Source organism: Rutidosis leptorrhynchoides, chromosome 2 (genome assembly GCF_046630445.1).
Source record: "Rutidosis leptorrhynchoides isolate AG116_Rl617_1_P2 chromosome 2, CSIRO_AGI_Rlap_v1, whole genome shotgun sequence".
Taxonomy (NCBI): Eukaryota; Viridiplantae; Streptophyta; class Magnoliopsida; order Asterales; family Asteraceae; genus Rutidosis; species Rutidosis leptorrhynchoides.
The window spans coordinates 500,311,794-500,321,484 of NC_092334.1; the positions used below are offsets into that span (position 1 = coordinate 500,311,794).

General features: G+C 32.4%; 1 non-coding gene across 1 annotated transcript; it reads left to right on the plus strand.

Moving 5' to 3' along the window:
• Positions 1–4,503: 4,503 nt before the first annotated feature.
• On the plus strand, positions 4,504–4,610 carry LOC139894860 (small nucleolar RNA R71). Its single transcript, XR_011775340.1, has one exon. It is a non-coding gene; the product is annotated as a small nucleolar RNA R71 (small nucleolar RNA).
• The last annotated feature ends 5,081 nt before the right edge of the window (positions 4,611–9,691 follow it).

A 9,691-nucleotide genomic window follows, 5' to 3' on the forward strand; every position in this document is an offset into this window, starting at 1 on the left:
TTTTCGGTAAAGTAATTTCGGTTTCATAACCTAGTTTAACTCATGACGAATTTTTGAAATATTTTAGGTTGATTGATTAAAGATATTTATACCTTAAGAATAAACGGTAAATTTCGTAGTGATGTAATAAATTTTTGTATGATATCAATAATTTCGGTCAAGCATACCTAATTTTATTGAATACCAATTTAATACTTTATAGTGAACAAATTAGCGTTTATTTACAAAAGGTTAAAAATAAAAATAAAAATGAAAACTGTACATACTTACCTGTGAGATAGATTTCTTAGTGATATGCTCTAGCCCACTCATAAGATAGTCGGACTAATTGGTTTTCCATAGCTACATAGGCGTAACCTCGAGCATTTAATGTTTTTTCTTCTAAACATATGAACGGTCCGTCTCTGCATAAAGTAACAAATTCGGTATTGGAATATGTCTGATTCGTCGAGCATTTTCCTTCGTGTGACCATTTTCCGCAGTTGTGACATCTTTTAAGGTGTCGAGCTCTCCTTTTCGCTGAGGATTTTGATTTTCCTTTACCAAATTGTAAATTATTATTTTCGTTCCTGGATTCTTTTCTTACTCCGTCCAATTTACCTCTGATTAATGATACTATTTCACTTGGAAGGGTGTCATTATTACATTTAGTGATCAAAGCGTGTAGCATTAGACCATGGTTTAGTTCACAGGAAGTCTTCATCTCGTAAAACCTAAAAAAAATAAAAATTCAGAATGGGGGGAGAAGACTAGTTCTTTAGGGTCTGCTAGGGAAAGACCATTTGGATTCCATTCTCGGAAACTACACGAAAACAGAACATCTAACTCTAACAGAAATACATATTTTCCTTTTAAAGACTTGATTCTCCCCACACTTAGTTAGCTGTGGTGTTGAAATTGTGATTAACTTCGTTGTTAACTTCCATTGGACTATCTATGTAATGTTTAACTCTGTGACCATTAACCTTAAATTCAATCCCATTTGAATTTATTAATTCTACTGTTCCGTACGAGAAAACTCTTTTGACTATAAATGGTCCAGACCATCTTGATTTCAATTTACCAGGAAATAGCTTGAATCGTGAATTGAAAAGAAGAACTCTGTCTCCTTCTTTAAATTCTTTTGAACTTCTGATTCTTTTATCATGCCATTTCTTCGTTCTTTCTTTATAGATTAACGAATTTTCGTATGCTTCATGTCTTAATTCTTCTAATTCGTTTAATTGACTTAACCGTAGACGTCCGGCTTCATGTAAATCAAGATTACATGTCTTCAAAGCCCAAAATGCTTTGTGTTCAATTTCTACTGGAAGATGACATGCTTTTCCGTAAACGAGTTTAAAAGGTGTGGTTCCAATTAGAGTTTTGTAGGCTGTTCTAAAAGCCCAGAGTGCATCCTCCAATTTCATGGACCATTCCTTCGGATTTGATCCTACGGTTTTCTCTAGAATACGTTTTAAAGCTCGGTTGGTATTTTCAACTTGTCCACTTGTTTGTGGATGATAAGCGGTGGAGATTTTATGAGTTACTCCATATCTTTTGAGAACTTTCTCAAGTTGATTATTACAAAAATGAGTACCCCGATCACTTATTAAAGCTTTTGGTGTTCCGAACCTTGCAAAAAGACGTTTTAAGAAGTTGACTACAACTCGTGCATCGTTAGTTAGGAGAGCTTGTGCTTCCGCCCATTTAGATACATAATCAATGGCAACGAGAATGTAGAGATTATTATGAGATTTTGGAAATGGACCCATAAAGTCAATACCCCAAATGTCAAATACTTCACATACTTGAATGACATTTTGTGGCATTTCATCACGTTGACTTATTTTTCCGGCCCTTTGACAAGCATCACAGGATTTGCAAAGAAGGTGTGCGTCTTTGAAAATTGTAGGCCAATAGAATCCAGCATCGTAAACTTTTCTTGCTGTAAGTTGAGGCCCATAATGCCCTCCTGTTGGTCCTGTGTGACAATGGTTTAAGATTTTACTAGCTTCATCTCCGAATGCACATCGACGTATTATTCTATCGGGACAACTTTTAAACAAATGTGGATCTTCCCAAAAATAGTGTTTTATATCACTAAAGAATTTCTTTCGTTTTTGGTATGATAATCCTTTTTCAAGGAATCCACATACTAAGTAGTTTGCATAGTCTGCAAACCATGGAATTTCATTATAATCTATCTTCAATAGATATTCATCAGAAAAGTTGTCTTGTATGGCCGATTCATTTAGAACTTCTAATTCGGGATTTTCAAGACGAGAAAGATGATCAGCGGCGAGATTTTCTGCTCCCTTTTTGTCTCGGATTTCAATATCGAACTCTTGTAAGAGTAAGATCCAACGGATTAATCTTGGTTTGGCATATTGTTTCGAAAATAGGTATCTAAGAGCAGAATGGTCGGTATAGACCACCGTTTTAGCTAGAACGAGATATGATCGAAATTTGTCAAAAGCAAAGACAATGGCAAGGAGTTCTTTTTCAGTAGTTGTGTAATTCGTTTGTGCTCCTTGTAACATCTTACTAGCATAATATATAGGTTGAAATCATTTTTCAATCATTTGTCCTAAAACGGCTCCCATTGCAAAATCACTTGCATCGCACATTAGTTCAAATGGTAGATTCCAATTTGGAGTTATCATGATCGGCGCATTAGTGAGTTTTTCTTTAAATATATTAAAAGATTTGATGCATTCATCTGAAAAGATGAATGGAGCATCCTTTTCTAGGAGTTTATTCATAGGAGTGGCAATTTTAGAAAAATATTTTATGACACGTCGGTAAAAACCGGAATGCCCTAAAAAACTCCTAACTCCTCTAACATTGGTGGGATGTGGAAGTTTAGCAATTACATCTACTTTAGCTCTATCCACTTCAATTCCTTCCTTTGAAATTTTATGACCAAGAACGATGCCTTCTTTAACCATGAAATGGCATTTCTCCCAATTAAGTACTAGATTTGATTGTTCGCATCTAATAAGCATTCGTTCAAGATTAACTAGACATGTTTCAAAAGTATCACCGAAGACTGAAAAGTCATCCATGAAAACTTCCATGCATTCTTCTATCATGTCGTGAAAGATCGCCATCATGCACCTTTGAAAGGTTGCAGGGGCGTTGCAAAGTCCAAATGGCATGCGTTTGTAAGCAAAAGTACCATAAGGGCACGTAAACGTGGTTTTTTCTTGGTCCTCGGGTGCTATTGGAATTTGAAAATATTCGGAAAAACCATCAAGAAAACAATAGTAACTATTTCTGGCTAATCTTTCCAACATTTGATCAATGAAAGGTAAGGGAAAGTGATCTTTTCTGGTGGCGTCATTTAATTTTCTATAATCAATACAAACACGCCATCCTATTACAGTCCTAGTAGGAATAAACTCATTTTTTTCATTTGTAATGACAGTCATGCCACCCTTCTTAGGCACGCATTGAACTGGGCTTACCCATGGACTATCAGAGATTGGATAAATTAAACCTGCATCTAGCAGTTTAATAATTTCTTTCTTAACAACATCTTGCATATTAGGATTTAGTCTTCGTTGGCGTTGCACATACGTTTTATGACCTTCTTCCATAAGGATTTTATGTTTGCAATACGAAGGACTTATTCCTTTAATATCATGAATTTTTCATGCAATAGCTAGTTTATGAGCTTTTAACACAGAAATGAGTTGAGATTTTTCATTTTCAGTAAGAGAAGACGATATTATTACAGGTAATTCAGATTCACCATGTAAATAAGCATATTCCAAATGGTTTGGAAGTGGCTTTAACTCTAATGTTGGTGGTTCTTCTATCGATAATTTATATCGATATTTGTCTTCTTCTTTTAGCATTTAAATTTCTTTTGTTGTTGGTTCATATCCATTAGCTATAAGTGTAGCTAACATTTCAGTTTCATCAATTGGTTCAGTTCCTTCTCCTAAAGAACATTCTCCCGTTCCTTGTAATTCTGGAAATTCTTCTAACAATTCTGCATGTGATTCTATAGTTTGAATATAATAACATGTATCATCTGCAGATTGCGGTTGTTGTATTGCTCTATCAACTGAAAAGGTAACACTCTCGTCCTCTATACTTAGGGTCAGTTTCTTACCAAACACGTCTATCATTGCTTTAGCCGTGTTTAAGAATGGTCTTCCTAATATGAGAGGAACTTGAGAATCTTCTTCCATGTCCAGAATAACAAAATCTGCTGGAAATACTAAAGTACCAACTTTAACTAGCATGTTCTCCATTATACCTCTAGGATATTTTACTGATCTATCGGCTAGTTGTATACTTATTCGTGTTGGTTTCAATTCTCCAAGGTCTAGTTTAGCGTATAGTGAATACGACATTAAATTTATACTAGCACCTAATGGAACCACCAGTTGTTTTCTCCAAGGTCTAGGTGCGGTTTTCTTCATAATGGAACCACCAGCTGCTATATCGATGTCTTTGCGTATATTGATGTCGCATCCTAGGTAGAATATTTGTACTATTTGACAGGTGTCTAAACCATGTTGCGGACATCCTCTTAATAACTTTTCAAATCTTGTCCATGCCTCATATAAAGTTTCATTTGGCTTTTGTGTGAACGTAACAATTTCTCCTTGAAGTCTCACGGCTTTAGATGCCGGAAAGAATTGTTTAAGAAATTTTTCAACTAAAACGTCCCATGTATCAATCGCCCCTTCAGGTAACGATTCTAACCAATCTTTGGCTTCTCCCTTTAAAGTCCAGGGAAATAACATGAGATATATCTGTTCATCCTCCACTTCTCTTATTTTAAATAGAGTGCAGATCCTATTAAAGGTATGAAGATGTTCATTTGGATCTTCCTTCGGCGCACCACTAAATTGGCATTGATTTGTTACCATGTGTAGGATTTGTCCCTTGATTTCATAATCTGGCGCATTAATGTCAGGTTGAGTAATTGCGTGACCTTGGCCAGTGCGTTTAGCTCTCATTCGGTCTTCCATACTTAGAGGTTCCAGATTCTCCATGATTGAATTTGTTGAATCTGAATCACTAGAGGATTCTGATTTAATGGTTCGTTCCTCAACAATCTCTGTTTGAATGATTGGTGGTTCCGGAGGAATGATTAGTGGTTCAGGATCTATGAATCGTCCCTGAATATTCTCCGGATTCTCAATTGTGAGGTCGGGTTCAAAAAATGGATTATCGGAAATTTGAATTGGAGTAATTGGTAGACTGGATGACGATTCTAAAGAAAAATCAACGGCGACAATATTTGCTAGATGTCTTGATCGAGTTACAGGTGGTGAACGTACAAAAGGTGGTGAACGTTTTGCTTGGTGCATTCAGTGAATATCCTATTAGTTATAAAAATAAGAAAAATTATATAAGTTATCAAATTAATAGACTTTTCTGATTTTGCCCACGTTTCGAATAGCCAAAAGATGCAGCTGAGGGGCAGGATTCGTTTGGTCTCAATATAATTGAGTACTGTTTGGCTTCAATAACCCGGTCCACGTACAAATCCAACTATTACTACGAACCAGAAAATTTTGATGTCTATCAATTTAACCACTTAAAATAATTTTTCGTTTAAATTTAAGGAAATTTTAGAGAAGAAATAGAAAATTCTATGTCCTAAAAACTAGAATGTCGAGAAATAAGAAAGAAAAAGAGCGCGTCGAAAAACGTCAAAAAATAAAAAGTCAAAAAATAAAAATAAGAATGTAGCGCGTCGAAACATAAAAAGGAACTAAAACTTAAAAAGGCGTCGCAAAATTCTAAAGCACCTAAATCTTAGTCTAGAGAAAAAGCACTTAAGGGATTTTCCGGCAAAGCCTAAAAATCTAGAATTTAAAATAACTATAGCAAAAACTATGACTTAAAATTAAATACGAGCGAAAAATACAAATATTACGCTAAAACAAATAAAAAGATACAAAAATATAAAAATAATCTTAAAGTTGTAAAAAGTACAATTTTTTATAAAAATATTATTTTTATATTATTTATTTTATAAAATTATTAATTTTATAATTTATAAAAACTAAATAAACTTAAATTACAAATTAAATAAAAACTAAAACTAAATAATATTAAAAACTAAACCTAATTAGGGTTTAATTAATTATAAATAAAATATACTCCGTAATTAATGCTGAACTAGGTCAACAGTTGGCGTGTCAGGTATCCTCATGCGATCGCATGAGAATTTGCCTTCGGGCTAATGCGATCGCATGAGCTAAGATTTCGGGCCAGGCCTTGGGCTACTACAGTACTGGGCCTCGAGAGTTTTTATTTTATTTAATTTTTTTTTCTTTCTGTTTTTCTGTTTTAAATATATATATAATATATTTATATAAATTAAATAAAACTTATTTTTACAAAATAAAGATAAAGAAACTTTATAGAACTTATATATTTAACAAACTCTTAAAAATATTTATATTTTTATTTTTTCTTTTATATTTTTGAATATTTAAAACGTATTTTTATAAAAGTAAACTAAAAATAAAAATCTTTTTTTTATATATAGCGTTGCGCTTCCGGCGTTTAAGCAGAATTGTCCCCGGCAGCGGCGCCAAAAATATTTGATGTGTGCGAGGGGTACTAGGAAATAGTATTATTTTTATAACGAAATACTATTAAATATGATACAATTTTATACAAGATATTTATTTATTTATAGAATGGATATACCTAAACCTTGCTACAACACTTATAGGCAGTGTACCTAATCGTACAGTAGTGTAGTTTTTAGTAAGTCCGGTTCGTCCACAGGGAATAGTTAAACAAGCTTAACGGTATATTAGTTTAAAATTTATAAAAATACAAATATATATATAAGTGATATTATTATTATAAAAGGGGGTTTTTACCGTTTAATGACCGGTTTGTCGATTTTTAAAACTTTAGTCGCAGTTAAAACCTAATGTAAAATATTAAAAATAAATATAACTTAATTTAAAGCGTAAAGTAAATAACGATAATGAAATTGCGATAATTAAAAATTACGATAATTAAAAGTGCAATTAAATACAATGACAATAAATAAAAGTGCGATAATTAGAAGTGCAATTAAATATGAAATAAAAGAATTATACTTATTTAAACTTCCATAATCATGATGTTTGACGTGTTGATTTTTAGTTTATTTCCATGGGTTAATTGTTCTTTGTCCTGGATTATTTAATATGTCCGTCTGGTTTTGTCCATAACAGTCCATCAGTCATAAATATAAAGTGCGAGTGTCCTCGTCAAATTATCATTATATCCGAAGTCAAATATTCCAACTAATTGGGGACTTAAACTGTAACAAAGTTTTAATACTTTGTTTAATAATTACACCAGGATATCGACTGCGTGTAACCCAAGGTTTTAATACTTTGTTAACAATTATGCCAAGAGTCCTTGTACATAATTTCACCCATGTTTTAATAATTCCATAGACTATTAATCCATTCCCGTATCCGGTTAAATGAACGATTATTCGTACATATAAATATCCCGCCCATCGTATCCGTTCGAGTATATTTGGTTATTTATAGGTACGTCCAATTGTAAATCTTTATATTAAATTAACAAACTATCATTTAATTAAACAAATATAAAGCCCATTAATAGCCCATAGTCTAATTTCCACAAGTATCGTTCTTTTGTCCAAACCCCAATTATGGTACAAAGCCCAATTACCCAATCTTAATATTTTTAGCCCAACATCATGATTACTTCAGTATTAAATAAGCATAATAATAACTTAGCTACGAGACATTAAATTAAAAATAACATTAACCATAACTTACAGTGATTAAAAATAGCGTAGCGTTACACGGACAGAATTTCGACTTACACCCTTACAACATTCGCTAACATACCCTTATTATTAGAAACTAAAATTAAAATTAAAATTAAAATATAATATATATATATATATATATATATATATATATATATATATATATATATATATATATATATATATATATATATATATATATATATATATATATCGTATGATAGAGAGAAAGAAAAAGATGTGTTTATTTTGGCTAAAACGCGTTGAATTTATAGGACCTGGGCTGGATTTCAGAGCCATGCGATCGCATGGCTTTTGTGCCTCCAGGCCATGCGATCGCATGGCCAGCTGGGAGAAGTTACGTATCTTTGTTTTCTTTCTTGCCGACATTTATAAATAATAATATAATATATAAATAATTATAAGAATTATTTAAATATTTTATTTTATTTATGTGCATAGTTAACTTGTAATTTTTAGTCCGTTGCGTCGAGCGTTGAGAGTTGACTTTGGTCCCGGTTCCAGATTTTCGAACGTCCTTGCGTACAATTTAATATCTTGTATTTTGCGTTTCGCTTCTTGTACTCTTGTAATTTTGAGACGCTTCTAATCAATAATTGGAACCTCTTTGATTGTATTTTGTACTTTTATAGCTTTTTGGTCATTTGCGTCTTCAATTCGTTGAATCTGTCTTTTGTCTTCACCTTTTAATATTTAAAAGAATATCACTTGTAAATAGAACAATTGCAACTAAAAGCTTGTCTTTCTTGAGGAATAATGCTATGAAATATATGTTCGTTTTTAGCATTATCACATGGTCTTTGAGAGAAATCTTGAGTTACAAGTCTAGCTTTATCTTGTAACTTCATTTTTTCTCATTTCTTTTTCGAATAAAAATTCATTTTTTATCTCATACGTTTCACATCTTAAAAAGAGATAACGATTGATCCGAAAACTTTTCTTTTATTGAGCGATTCTAATTCAGCTCGTATTGCTCCTATCTATTGAGTCCAATCATGTCTATTTTGACTTGCAATGACAGATTTTGATTCCAGGTCATCATCTTTATTCATGATGTCATATGCAATATGAAAATATCTCAACAAGATTTTTCATTTCATTTTGGTTCCATAATATTTTTGAATGTGCATAATTGATTGAAAATTCCGTATTTACATCATCAATCTCCTCTGCAGAAGGAGTATTGATTTGTGGTTCTTCTTGAACACCTTTTTTTACCTCAATATCAGCTGATTTTTCTTTTCGAGGATTTTTATCTTTGGAACTAATTTGTCTTCTACGTTTCAGACGTGACAAAAGACTCATGAGTGACATTATAGCTAGCTTTTGGAATTTCAATTCTTGCTAGAGCATTTACTGCTGATATATATGATTTAGGCACTCTTTTTGCATCTGTAAATGCATCGGACAATTTATTCGCAAGTTCTTGCATATGCATTATTTTTTGAATTTTTTGTTCCGCATTCTTTTGTGCGAGTATCAAGATACCTTTATTGATATTCACATCATGAAACATCATTTTATTTATTTTTTCATTTTTCCCCCTAATCTAGGGAACAATTTTTCATTAAAATGACAATCAGCAAAAACGTGCTGTAAAAACATCACCCATCATGGATTCAATATATCTTATAATTGAAGATGTTTCATATCCAACATATATTTCAATCCTTCTTTGAGGAACCATTTGTTGTGGTTGTGCAATTAAAAATACATTGCACAACCAAATGTTCTAAGATGAAAAATATTTGGCTCTCGACCAAAATTAAGTTGGTAATGGAGAATATTTATGACTTGCACTTGGTTTAATGCGAATTAATGTTGCATCATGTAAATTTACATGTCCTCATGTAAATATTGAGAGTTTTGTACTCATTACCAATTGTCTAGTTATTAGCTGCAAGCGTT